At 41.0% G+C, this 15,118-nt stretch overlaps 1 pseudogene; it reads left to right on the top strand.

Moving 5' to 3' along the window:
- Positions 1–369: 369 nt before the first annotated feature.
- On the top strand, positions 370–14,408 carry LOC138594325 (uncharacterized; annotated as a pseudogene).
- The last annotated feature ends 710 nt before the right edge of the window (positions 14,409–15,118 follow it).

The following is a 15,118-nucleotide window of genomic DNA, read 5'->3' as shown; positions in this document are numbered from 1 at the left end:
TACAAAATGAATTATTTGTTGTAGAATATTGAAGTTAAAAATAAAAAAGACTATCTTGGTAATTGGTATCTATTGGCTAAACAAACATTTAGCATTTGAGAGAGATCAAAAGAGTAGAAATGTATTGACTATTGTATTCTTTCTACAAGGACGGGACACGGGTGCAGCTCTGCCTCTGGAGGGAGGCCGCAGTATTTAACCCTTCTGCTACCCTGGGGTCAGAATGACCCTGTCACCTTTGTGTCCGTTCATAGCCATTGTTTCATAGCCATTGCATGTCTGACCAGCTATTGAAGGGACTCTTATGGTCAATTAGTAAATCTATATAAAGCTCTCACCACTTCTGGGGTCTGAGGCAACAGCATCATCATGGCTACCATTTTCAGCAATCATCTGATTCCAGAAGGTTCCTTTATTGAGGTGGAGGAGGAAGTGGAGGAGGAAGGACCTCACATGTTACTCTCCAGAAACAGACTAATCAAATGGTCCTCGGTGCCATATGTAAGAACCTGTGAAACCGTGCCGATTGCAAACTCAGGACCAACAGACTATGCAAAGGCGCAGATACCTGACATTCTGTCAACCTTTGACTTATTCATAACACCTAGGATACATCGGACCATAGTTGATATGAGCAACAAACAAGGTGTTCAGGTACACAGAGACAACTGGAAGCAGATGGATCAGACAGACCTGCATGCCTACATGGGTCTTCTAATCCTAGCAGGTGTATACAGGTCCCGGGGCGAGGCAGTGGCCAGCCTGTGGGACACAGAGAGCGGTAGGGCGATTTTCCATGCCACCATGCCTCTCAAAACATTCAACAGTTACTCAAAGATGGTACGCTTTGATGATCGCGAGACAAGAGACCTGAGGCGCGCCACGGATAAGTTGGCAGCTATCAGAGAGGTGTGGGAGGTGTGGACAAGGTCTCTTCTCTACAATCCCGGGTTCCATGTGACCGTTGATGAACAACTTTCAGAGGTGAGTGTGAGTGTGTGTGTGTGAGAGAGAGAGAGAGAGAGAGAGAGCAGAGACTGACAGACTGTACAATCTAAGTACGAGCTGACCCAGGGATTACGGGGACATAACGTGACCTGTGACAACTTCTTCACCTCTTAAGAGCTCGGACGTCGGCTACTGAGCAGGAATATTACTCTGGTCGGCACCATCAGAAGAAACAAACCGGAGCTACCGCCCGCCTTGCTCATGGTAGCACGGAGGGAGCGGGAGCTCCTCTCGTCCAGGTTCGCCTTCACCACACCAAGGGTGAGGTCAGCGCTCGACAAGACGGAAAGCCGGTCATCGTGTTAGACTACAAGCGCAACAAAGGCGGCGTGGACAATCTCGACAAGGTGATCGCTACCTACAGTTGCTGGAGGATGACCTCTTGCTGGCCCAAGGCCGTGTTCCACAATGTCATTGACGTTACCTGCTACAACGGGTTTTTCATATGGAACCCCGGACCTGGACTGGCTGTCAGCTAAATGGAACAAGAGGAGGGTGTTGCTGGAGCAACTGGGAAAGGCGTTGGTGGCACCGCTCATCGAGAGGCGCACGCGTTTGAAACACGTGCGAAAGCAGCCGCCGCCCTAGTCTGCGGCATGCAGCGAGCTGCTCTGTGGCAACACTCGCAGCCTCCTACGGGGATGAGATGTTTGGCTGCTCCCCTGCCATGGGAGGCCGTTCCTCCTGCAGGAGTCAGCAAGAGGACGAGATGTCAACTCTGTCCACCGGGTACTGACCGCAAGACGCACAATGTGTGCTCAAGGTGCCGCAGGTGTTTCTGTACCTACTGCCCGCTGTGCGCACACACACCAGAGGTCACCCCAGGGTAGTGGAAGGGTTAAGGTGCATGGATTGGGGCCACTCCTCAAATTGTCCCACCTACGGCCAAAGGCTTCAGAATATGGATTCCAGCTGCATAGCACAAACTTCACCAAGATTGAGCTACTTGGTCGATGCACCTTTCTGAATTTGTATTAAAGTGTTAGACAGCAACAGACTTACTGGTCAGTGTCTCTGAAAACAACTAAACAATCACATTATCACAATATACCAGAGAAATTGATCATGCAACTGAATGATCAAAATGACTAATTTTGCATGTAAGCAAGTATGCAATCATCAAGCAAATTTGATTTCATAGTTGTAATTAAATTAAGGTAATTGTGGGAGCACACTTCCAGATGTTCAGCCATAGGATATTGCTGTGTACTCGCAACACTTGCAGAGTCCGGAATAAACGTTTTACACGCAACAGTAAACAGTAATCTACTATGGCTGAAAATTTGGAAAGTTTGCTCCGGCAATTACCGTTTATCACCACCAGGTGCCACCAAGGACAACTAAACGGAGATCTTCGCGATTACCACTCTCGCTTCACTTTTGCTCAAACAATCCCCATGTCATTCACAGTGATGGACATGTAACCAATGCATATTTGGCACATTTGGCCGGCAAATAACAGACTGAAAGATAAGGTTTTTACACTTATACATTAACAGCGTCTTTTCGTACAACTGAACGCTGAACAACGCCACTTTGATTATGTCTTGTCAATTCCAGGTAGCCTTGAGCTAAAGTATAACCTACTTTTGAGTGTATCTAACTCTAAATAGGACCTTTTACAAAGAATTACATCATGCTGTGCTGAAGAAGACTTCAAACTAGAGATCGAAATCTTAAACTCACAAGGACATTTTTGCTGAGGTACATCAGGTAAGAGGTAGGCTATTTTCTTGGGTGTTTGTTAAAGAGACATAGCCATGCCATGATCTTAAAAAGTAACTAAGGATAATCCGGTTGTTGAAATATGTCTTTAGAAACAGAAGCTATATTCAATAAAGTGCTACATGGTGTCACTTTGAGGGAATCAGTCAAGAGAAACACTGAGCCTGTTTTCTACAGAGCCAGTCTTCTGCTGTTCAGAGTGGTTTGATAAATAGCTGGATTGACTGTCGGCCAAGGGCACGTTATCAACACAAGAGAATGTGCTAAGGAACACATGACAGAGGCAATAACCGTCACCTTTAAAACCACCATATAAAAGTATGTGCAATTCCACTGTGATAGGAAGGACATGCCCTTTAATATACAGTCAATCAACAGAGGATTCTACACTTGCAGGGTTTAATAGCAGTAACAGAATAAACAGCCCAGGCCTTAATTCGCTTTATAAAATCATCTGACAATAGATGAACCAACTAAATGAGGTTATGTTGGAGAGCTTGTTTTGAGGAGGCAAAGCTCTGGTGCTAACGGTGCACACACTAACACTCCCATGGAGCTTCCAGTCGAAGCACAAGCTAAGCTAACAAGCTAACAGCAACAAGTTAAAAATCAACAGAATCACAGAGGTCAGGCACAGAAGCTAGTGGGCATTATGGGGAAAATCATGAAATATTTAAGGATAGATATGATCCAGTTTCATTGTTTTGTTTTTGTACAGTAAACAATGACCCTCGGCCCCAATAATCACTTAACCTTTACCTAATAGCACTCGCACAAGTTTAGAGGATGTCGCATAAGCAGACTCCTCTATATCAACAGCTAATTTGAACATTAAGCACAAATCAGGTGGTTTGTCAAAAAATATTTTCCACTGTGACCAATTAACATTTTCAGGAAACTTGGGAGTGTTTGAAATAACCTAAAAAATGCCAAAATACAGTGAAGGCTTTAATAGCAGAATGATTAAGATTTGAAAGTTGGCTAATCCTTCCCAACTCAAACAGTGAGAGTAGAGCTTCAACGATTAGTCGACATAATCAATTACGTCGACCCAAAGTTTGGGAACATTTCATTGAAAACATAACACCGAAACACGTTAAGTGCAGACTCTGCAAAGTCCAACTCTCATTTCATGGCAGCACTACGGCAATGCACGAACACCTTAAACGCAAACACCCTGGAGCCCTGGTGTCTTCAAATACTGCAGATGGGTGAGTTTGCCAGTTTCGTTAATACCTTGTAGATCTTTTATTTTCAATGACTGACCACTTCGTGCTTTAGCCAGCAGCCTTTAATTTAAATACTTATACTTTTTGTGTCATACATTTATCTGTCAGAAAACCATTGTTGATGCGTGCTAGGCGAACGCTTGTTCATTAAGTGCGTAATTTGCTGTAGTTAGTGAATTTTGGCGAAGCTTGCCTTGACATATAAATGTCCTTTTCCTGTTGATACTGGCATTCATTCTGAATTGTAAACCTTGTAGCGGATGATCCGATGATGAAGAATTAAAATCATTAACGGAATCTTTTTCTTCCTGTTCACATGACCTCTGGGTCAATAACCACAAGTGAAGCCAGCTAATTTATGGCTCTTGTAGGAGGACGACTTTCCTTGATTTCTGGCTAACATCAAAAGATTCACTCGAGCAACAAGATGGAGATATCCCAAAACTGTATGAAAATAAAGAACTTTATGATTAAAATGAACATTTACTAATATGTTATGTGTAATAACCAACTGAAGTTACTGGACTGATGCTTAATGTTGATTGTTGATTCTAAATGTACAGAGAGGATGAGTGTTATCTGCCCACTCTCCCTCTCATCCCCCCTTTGCCTACAGATACTACAGTTCTGTGACTCTCTGAATTTCAGCTGTTCAAGAAACAGACAATTCCTAAACCTATAGGCCGAACCCTTAATTAATACGTATTCTATTACCTCAATTATTTTACATCGTGTTAGACTTATATTTCTGTAACATGTTTCCTAAAGTCTCTGATAGGAATGCATGTGCACATTAGTGCATAAACCTAGGGAGGATGTTTGAGTAGACGTCCTGACACCTCCTCATGGGCTTTGCACTCAAAGTCATAAAGATGACAAAAGTGAAGCTTCCCAGTGATATCCCAGGTCCCCAGACACCTCAGGAAATGACCTTTCAGAAGATAAAGGGGTTGAACAGCAACAACCCTTATACCTCTCTAAAGGGATTAACAAATAAACACTTCCTTATGGATTGAACAACGCTCAGACAAAACAAAGGGAATCAACAAGAACTGGTTGATAAGGACACTCATTGACAATGGTTGCCTTTCCTGTGTTTTGTATGTTGTGTGAATTTATCTGCCTGCAAGATCTCTCTGAGCACCTCTGCACGTCACAGGACACAGACACGTTCCCGTGGTAGAGGGAGCATTGATGAGACTATTAAAGTTATTTCACTCACTTGGTGTACAAAAGGGTATACAGATGCGTATATATAAAATTTACGTGTACAGGTATACATATTTGTCTTAACAACTAAGGTCGTCATCTACGTGGTTGTTGAAATTGTTTAATACATTTACTTCAATTGATGAAGTTTTATTCGGTGAGTGATTTTAAGTATTTGGTCTTATTTCAAAGGAGAGAGAGCAAAACTTTCAAATATGGGAGAATTAATTAATATTACAAGGAGAATGGATAAGACTGGTTTTTCTACTGTGGCTCTTCTGCTGAGACCCCAGGACTGAGGTCCTGATGTGATTCTCCCTCTCTCTGGCCTAATGGCCGAAGGCTGGAGAGAGGGGGGGAAAGCCTGCCGTCTGGCCGCCCAAGGTCCGCTGCAGAGTTCTAGCCACACCGAGCATGAACTTTGAGTCCTGCCAGCCAGGATCCCTTATTGCTGCTTGTGCTCTTCGCCTCTGGTTCTCACCTTGATGCTGCCCTGCGGAATGCTGGGCCAGAAAACGCCGCCTGCTGCGACTCCTGAATCCTGAATCCTAAGTTGCACTGAACTTGCATGAGAACCAAATCTTGCGACTATTGAGTAAAAGCTTTTGAATGAAGATGATGTTAGAGACAAAGACTTTGAACAGAAGAGACTTTGAATATGGCAAAGCTGCCATTATGACCCCCCTAAGCCAAAGGACATGAAGAGATGCTCCAGCTGCTGCTGAGAGAGATGGAGAGACACAGACTCAAAGCCTGCAGTCTGCAACGTGGGACCCAAAATGCTGAGGCCACCAGGAAGAACTTCTGCTGCTGCCACTCTGCCCATCGTCAGGTGAACAATACTATTTCAAGTGTTAAGAGTTGATGTCAGACAACTGATGCTAAATTACCAATTGAGAAATTAATCAAGATATTTAATAAGCATTAGACCTAAACTAGGATCCTTAATCAAAATTATAGTTAAACCTAATATTAATTTGTTTCACAGTCTTCCATGATGCTCCTCAAACTCTCCACTGCCGAATGGTGTTTTATACATTCAGTCAGTTGATGAACCTCCAAAGATACGGTCACTGATTTGACTTGACTTAATGTCAATCCTATTGAGAGATTGTTCATTGTGCAACCTATTCATTGTGCTCATTTATTCCTCATTCACTCATGTATTTTCTATTTAGTAGTTTAATCATGTAGTCAGTAGTTTAATAAATATCTCATTTATAAAGACCTTGATTCTGTGATTTGTGTGTGTATGAAATGGTAAAGTCACTGTACACCATGGCCAAGAACCTCGTAGCAACCCTGAGATCACAAGCCTAAATTAATTAATAACTAATTATAAGTTTTCCCTGTTTTGTCAAAATTGGGTGGCGTCCAACATTGAATTTAAAGAAAACCTAAATTCTGTTATTTAGTAATGAACTAATCGTTTCTAGGAGCCGAAGATGAGTGCCCTCACTCTCCTTCAGCTTTTACACTGATGTCGGTAATAATGATGCAAAACTTTGAGTTATGGATTATTGTTACATAATTAGTTATTAATTATTAGTCCTTTGAGCCGCTACAACCTTCTCCACTTAACTAATTCGACTGTGTTTTGGAGCATATTAATAATTAATTTCTAATATATTTAATCAGTGAGAAATCAGTGATCATTTGTATTGGGTTTTGCACTGTGATAAAACATGATACATAACCTTTAAATTGTAAAATAATACACCTCTCTGTTTTGTTCTCTCTATTTTAGTAGTGCTAAGCAAAGACGTGTGGATGACTTTGTCATGAGGCGAGGCTCGTGCACCCCTCAAATGGCTGAGGTCTTGACAGAGAGCATCCTCAACATGATAGTCATGGACATTAGACCACTATCCATGGTTGAGGATGAGGGCTTCGAGCAGATGATCCAGACCTTCCATCCAGGCTACACCTTGCCATCCAGAACTCATTTCACAAAACTTATGGAGGCAAAATATGAAACTAAACTTTAAGTTTGTATTCATTATAGTGATGACAATGATATATTGTCTTAAAAATATATTGACTATGTTACAAGTGCATGTTACAGGTGTCATTATTTTAATTTGCTTTGGAAACTTTGGAAAAATACTGACAACAGGTAGAATTTCACAGGCGTGCAGACTGAAGCAGGTGAGGTAAAATGGGGGTCCAAAATAGGTGTGCCAAATAATCGTGAATAATTGACTAATCGAAAAAATAATCGATAGATTAGTCGACAGCAAAAACAATCATTAGTTGCAGCCCTAAATGAGAGTGAGAGCTGTGGTAGTCGAACAAGCCAAATAGTGACTGAAGAGAGGAAGTGGCCTTAGCAAGGATAAAGCAATGAATCAAAAGAATGTTATTTTCTGTATGTTTTACAGTGGTTGTGTTCTCATAAACATGGCCACATCACTGCATAGCTCTGCTGGCACCAGATTTTCTGTAAATGAAGCCAAAGCCACACACCTCCATTCTGGCTGAGTGTCGTGTGTTCTCACTTAGGGTGTCCTCACTTTTTTTTATTTTCTGACCTGCAAGCTGGTACTGGCTGTTGGCTGCCAGTGCCCAAAGATTGAAGCCCACAAACATTCCTAACACAGTAAATTACGAAAATTCAGGCAAGAATTCAGCACTTACTTCTTGGATGGTTAACACAATCAACCACAGAGCAAGCCATATGTGTGATATTGTAATAAGGTTCTCCAAAGCACAACAGAACAACACAGCTGAGAGGTTAAGACATTTAGCTGCTAGCTGTTTACTAAATGCAAATTTATATAATTTGAACAGGGGAGTTGTCACAAATCAAGAAATTGGCTACAGATACCAAAACAGAACTTCAGATTTTTGCACTTCCAGTTGGCCTTATTTTTCAGCCCTGTAGGTTACCGCTCGGTCTACACAATGATTTTTATTGGCTGACCGCCGGCTTCAGCCATGCACATGGGTCTGTATGGTACTGAATGAGTGAGTGAGTGAGTGACAGTAATGTCAGAGCCATATACAGAGAGAGTCACAACATCGCAATGGCGGATCATGGAGCATATTGGACCTCAACTGACGCAACTCTCTGTCTATACGGCCCTGGATACTTTGTTCAGGGAGTTGTTCAGGGAGCTGTCCTCACCTAAGACCGCAGCGCGCACCTGCTTTCAAACACGTTGTCATCGGCCTCATAAGGACAGTCCTTGTAACACGTTGCCCACAAAAGCGCACATTGACCTGATACGGTCAGCCACATGCTAGGTTTTGACCTAGTCTTGTTTAGGGAAAATGTGACTTATTATCCCTTTAAAAAGTAAATAGTTTGAAGTCACAAACAAAAGTCGACAAATAAAGTCACACTGACTCTTTAGAATAAAAAATATTGTTCACAGGCTCAACATGTGCAGTCACTGAAGGCTTTCATGGCTTTTTCTCCTACTTGTATTCTAAGATAAGTGCTTTGAATACGAGGACATACATCAGAATATATATAATTCAGGACAGCTGGGTGTCCACCGCCTTGTAATATCCACATAAGGCTTCATGAAGGCACAAACAAACAAACATACACACACACCTCTCTCTGTATGATGCTTCAGGACTGTTGACAGATGAAATAGATGCAGGTGGGACGACGCTCAGATTGACTCAGATTTATATCACTCATCTCTTTTCTCCATCTTTTTTTTTTATTTCTCTCTCTTCGCAGCAAGTCATCAGTCAACATGGAGCCTTCACTCAGCAGCATCAATTAGACCCACCACCCCACCCCTACTCCATTCAACACAGCTCACTTCATTTTAACCACAACAGCAGAACCTGGTGTGCCAATAAATCTACACCGTATCACCTGCCCATGCAAAAAGAAACTGAGCAGGTCTCAGAGGTTTTCATGCGAGCCTCTCAAGTGGAAGATGAGAAAAATGCACTAGAGAAATGAAAACCCAATCTGGCAGAATGTCTCATCTTTTGTTTGACAGAAAAAGAAAAACGGTATACCCAGTCATTCCTGATCTTCATTTTCAGTGAAAGTAAAGAATTCTTGAAATTCCAACAGAACAAAACCCATGAAGCTAAATCTACCAGGCACCATTTGGGCTTGTGTTGGTGCACAATGTGCCTCTGGGATTTTGCCATTGTGCATTGGAAACAGTGAAACAAGATGTATGATCTGGAGGCAATGCCAGTTTAGTCTGCAATGGAGAATCTGGGAAAGACAACACTTGAAACAATGAGAATTAATATTTATGAGCAACACCGACTTGTTTCAAGCTGCGGTCAATCATGCTTTTTGAAACACATCTTTCAAAATGACAAATTCACAACTATGACTGCAGTTAAAGCTATTTTAGGTAAAAACAAACTAACAAACAGAAGTTATGTTATTGTTTATTTTTCTCGCTAATTAATGACTTTATAATAACAATAAAAGTTTTAATCCCGTAAACTTGACTTTTTACTCATACATTTTGGATCTAAGGGATCGCATCGTTTGTCATTGAACATTACAGGGCTCCTTTTATAATATATAACAAGTTTTCTCTGGACACTTTACATATCAGACTGTATTTTGTTATAAATTCACAGAGACCCATCATTGATCCACCACGAGAACTGTTACACAAGCACTTGACATAAGTGAAAAGGAGAAACTCCTTTTTCAACGGTAGCAGTCTGTAGAGACGAGCACAGAGGTAATACAAGGTGAAAATGGGGATGATTTGTACTGTGAAGGCATTTTTCACGCCTGAAAGTCTGAACCGAGATTCCCATTATTTTTTTATGATTCTGTTGTTGGCTTGTTGAAATGCTATTGTGCTTTCAAGTTTTGTGATTTTAAGTAGCTAAACCAAATATTAATCAAACATCTGAGGAGGGTTATGAAAGTCAGAACGATCCGAAAAATGTTTTTTCTGTGCAAAACTGTTTACAAAAGTGCAACCAGACACATGCTGAATGAGCAAACAGGACTCAGCAGATGTTGTGACAACATAGGGAAATGAAATATGTCAGGAATAAACAATGGGATGGAAACAGGTGTATTTTCTATGTGAAGTTGTATGTTATCATTCAGAAAAGACAGAGAAAGAGATTACAGTAAGAAGATGTGAAGATGTTTTATCATTAATCCTGATATGTAAATATTGTACTTATAACTGAAAGGATCAGCACCATGGATAGAGTTTTTGATACACAAGTGTCCTTACTCCCCAAAGATCTATACCTGTACTGTTTTTCCTGTGAGTCAAGTGACAACTAAAGTACGCAGTGTTGAGACAGAATCTTGGCAACCCTTTTAGTCCACCACAAATTCCTACTACCTGATCAGAAGTCTGCCAGACTCTTAAAGTGTGTTCAGACCAAACCGAAGCACATTTTTTATACAAAGTTAAGCCACAGATGCAAATTTGCACCAATAGCCGCTGGGAGACACAAATTATACAAATACACAAATTTCATGCCATTCCCATATTCAGGTAAGTTAAATTGTCTTCAAATTTATGTTTCAATATGTCGCTGAACAATCGAGTTTATCAGATTTATTGGCAAGTAGGTTTATACAAAGAATTTGACTTGGTGTTTTGGTGCAGAAAAAAACATGTTTTTATAAAGCCTATAAGCACTGAGATTCTCCTGACAAGTCGAGGCCGCCTCAGAAATGTTCAATTCAAATACAAACATTTTAAAAGTTACTTTCTTGTCTTGCCAACAGACCTAACCAAGTATGCATTTTTCCTTTTCCCGAATCCTCATCCACATAAAGTTAATTCAGCGTTCTTTCTTTACTTTTATTCTGAACATTTAAGAGCTTTAAAACCAAAGTGAGAGGGGAATACAAGTATAGCTGTAAAACATATTTTAAACAAGGGCAAACACAGATCCCTGTGCAAGTCCACAGTGCAATATGAGCTCTCTGATAAATTGGTTTTGCTCTTTGCTACTGATACTACTGGACACCGCAACTAATTGAATTTGCAGCTACAAGGCAGAGGTCAAACTGTCTGCAACTGTTCCACTCATGCAAATGAGTTTGGACCTTTGAAATTCCCTCGTCCTCAAACTGAACGGATCTGACAAATTCCTGTGCAGCGCTGCATAATGATGCACCTGACTCAGCATCAGCACCGCCAACGTGCAAGAACTAAACAGGACTCATTTCAAATGTTTACAATGTTCAAATGTTGTATGTGTGGCGCATTAAAATCTAATCAATATTTAACATATAAGTCTTGTTGCAAGTTTGGTGAAATATGGAACCCATACATACACTTTTCCTTGCAGAAATCTGACTCAAGCTTCATCTTCGTGCGACAGATTGGATATTTGAGATGTTTCTAACAGCTTTTCCCTGGAGGCATATCATTACATGTTTGATCTTTCAATGCCAAACTTTGTACATAGCCTGAGGAAACTACACATACCATGATACCATTTACTAACACACACACACACACACACACACACACAGGTGGTGGTGAGAAGGGATATCGGCAACTACAGACTGACACAACGAAGCAGCTTGTGTGGTCACCAACTTGTTTTATTTATTATTTATTATTATTTTTTTTTTTTGTTAAGATAATTTTTTTGGCCTTTGCCTATAGCACAGCTGAAGATACACAGGAAATGTTTGGAGTAGAGAGCGGGGGATGACGTGCAACAAATGATCGGCAGACCGGGAGTCGCAACTGCGATCAGTGCGACAAGGACAACAGCCTCTGTACATGGGGCGCCTGCGCTATCAACTGAGCTAAACCAGCGCCCCAACTTGTTTTAGTTCAAGGATCATAAATTGTGTTACTGATATCAGGACGGTTGTGGTTCTCCCCAATCAGTTTGTTGGTCCGTCTTTTGGCAGGAAGTGTCGATAGCTGAAGAACAGACTTTGAGTGAAAATCTGTTGGACAGATTGTTTGACTGATAGGATTTTGATTGTTGTCTGTACTCGGGATTTTTGCCATTTAGACAATTAACATTTTAACAGAAACAGACTTGGTGCTGAATATTTTTGCAGTATCCAAAAACACAAGTAATGGGACTGAAAGATTTGAGGGCAACTTTAAGCTGCTCAGTGTTGGCAGACATTAAGATTTGTAGCTAGCATTTTTAGCTGTAACTGCATTTTGTACAGATATCTCAATAAATAAATGTACAAAAATACACAAAACAATTAAGGCAACTGAAGTTGCACTGTTATATCCCTGCAAAAACAAAATAATTTATACAGCACTTTTCACACACAAAGTTGCAAAAAGTAATCATAAACAAAATAAACCCCCCAAAATGAAGATAAACCAGATGACATGTTAATTAATCAGTGAGCTAGAATAAATAAAAGGCTTTTTTGAAAAGACAACAATTGATCTGAAAGATGTCCATGATGTCATTCAGCAGTAGATCCTTCATTAGGAAGTTTCAGAGCTGAGGGGCCTTTAATGCAACAGCCAGATCAATGCGAGTTTGGAGTGGTGAATCAGGAACAGCCAGCACAGCCGTGCATTGGGGTCTGAGGTTGTGACGTGGCAAGATTCAAATCTGAAACGGGAAGCTAAAACGTCAGGTTAATTAAAAGTTGTCAGTAAAACCTTCAAATAGGTTCAAACAGGGCTATGTTCATGTCATAGTTTTTGTTAACACAGTGGTGGTGTTTGGGGTCGTGGATGGGTCAAACAAACACAGGACCCGCAACCAGGTGAGTGGACTTTGACTCCCAAATAGGAACAGTTGCGTATGAAACCTTTTTAAATATAATTTGCTTAAGAAACCACAATCTTTTGGCCAATTCTTTTTTAAGTAGATTTGGTGCATAAATATAAACGGAAGTGTAGTGCTATCACCTCGAAATAAATAAAAAAGATCAGTATCACGTTATAACGTAAAATGTTTATTGTTATGACAAGATATTTTCACCTTATAACGTGACACATATCACGTCAAAACATAATCAGTTATTGTTATAACATGAAACTTATCACGTTATAACGTGATAAATTATACTGTTATAACATGAAACTTATCATGTTATAACGTGATAAATTATACTGTTATAACATGAAACTTATCATAAATTATATTGTTATAACATGAAACTTATGCATTATATTGTTATAACATGAAACTTATCATGTTATAACGTGATAAATTATATTGTTATAACATGAAACTTATAAATTATATTGTTATAACATGAAACTTATCATGTTATAATGTGATAAATTATATCACTGTGCTTTGGGTCACCACATACCCAGCTTGGATGCAGCTGAAATGGTAGAGCTCGTATCCATGGAGCCTCCCGTGTCCCTCCAGCTGATCATTGAGAAACCCACGCATTTTAAAATCCTTCTCAGTGGACGCATACTCACGTACTCACTCATACTCACATACATAGGCGCCGATCTCAGAGATTGCCGAGCGCCCACCGGCGCCAAACTCCACTAGGGTTTCCCACTCTCAGTCCCCAAAACACCCACGGGATTGGCGATTATGGCCGTAGTACACTGCTCAAAAAAATTAAGGGAACACTTAAATCAAACATCAGATCTTGATGAATGTATAATTCAAGTTGAAAATCTTTACTGATGTACCTTGTATAATTTGTTGAGAATAAAATGATGTAACAACGGTCAGTGGAAACCAAAATCATCAGCCCATTGAGGGTTGGATTCAAAATCACACCCAAAATCAAAGTAAAAAAATGAAATCACAGGCTGATGCAACTTGCGTGAATGTCATCATGGCAACTCATGAAGTGACTCAATAGTGTGTTTGGCCCCAACGTGCACGTATGCACTCCCGACAACGTCTGGGCATGCTCCTGATGAGTCGGCGGATGGTGTCCTGGAGGATCTCCTCCTAGACCTGGATCAGGGCATCAGTGAGTTCCTGGACAGCGACATGAGGCCGGGCATTGTCCTGTGCCAGGAGGAACCCAGGGCCCACTGCACCACCATAAGGTCTAACAATTGCTTGGAGGATTTCATCCCAGTACCTAACAGCAGTCAGGGTAGCATTGGCTATGACATGGAGGTCTGTGCGGCCCTCCAAGGAAATGCCTCCCCAGACCATCACTGACCCACCGCCAAACCGGTCATGCTGGATGATGATACAGGCAGCATAACGTTCACCATGGCATCTCCAGACTCTTTCACGTCTGTCACATGTGCTCAGTGTGAACCTGCTCTCATCTGTGAAGAGAACAGGGTGCCGATGGCGGACCTGCCAATTGTGGTTTTCTCTGGCGAAGGCTAATGGAGCTGCACGGTGCTGGGCTGTGAGCACAGGTCCCATTAGTCGGCCTTCATGCCACCCTCATGAAGTCTGTTTCTGACAGTTTGGTCAGAAACATGCAAGCCAGTAGCCTGCTGGAGGTCATTTTGTAGGGCTCTGGCAGTGCTCCTCCTGTTCCTCCTCACACCAAGTAGCAAAAATCGCTCCTGCTGCTTGGTTGATGCCCTTCTAGGGCCCTGTCCAGCTCACCTCGTGTAACAACTGGTCTCCTGGTACCTCCTCCATGCTCTTGAGACTGTGCTGGGAGATACAGCCCATGCTCTGTATAGTCACACGCGTGTATTGCGCTGAAGACGCGTAGGGCTGCCCCGAATGAATTAACGCTTCAATTGTTGAGTTATAGTTACTACAAAGTATAAAGTACATCTCTCCACGAGCAGGAGCTGTTATCTGCGGTCAGTTCATAGTTTATAATAACCTTTATAATAATTTTTATGTTATAACTATAATTTATCATGTTATATCGTGAAAAGTTTAATGTTATAACAAAATAATGTATCATGTTATAACATGAAAATATCTTGTTATAACATGAAACTTATCACATCTTTTTTATTTATTTCGGCGTGACAGCAATACACTTCCATAAATAAAGACAAACTGCACCTTTATTTTCTTTTTAAGTTTGTGCTAAAATAATAAATCAACACCTGGTTTCACTGCAAACAGTG

The sequence above is a fragment of the Semicossyphus pulcher genome, unplaced genomic scaffold (genome assembly GCF_022749685.1).
Source record: "Semicossyphus pulcher isolate SPU_LCO1_2020_fin unplaced genomic scaffold, fSemPul1.0.p SCAF_10, whole genome shotgun sequence".
Lineage (NCBI taxonomy): Eukaryota > Metazoa > Chordata > Actinopteri > Labriformes > Labridae > Semicossyphus > Semicossyphus pulcher.
This window is presented reverse-complemented; position numbering and strand designations above follow the sequence as displayed.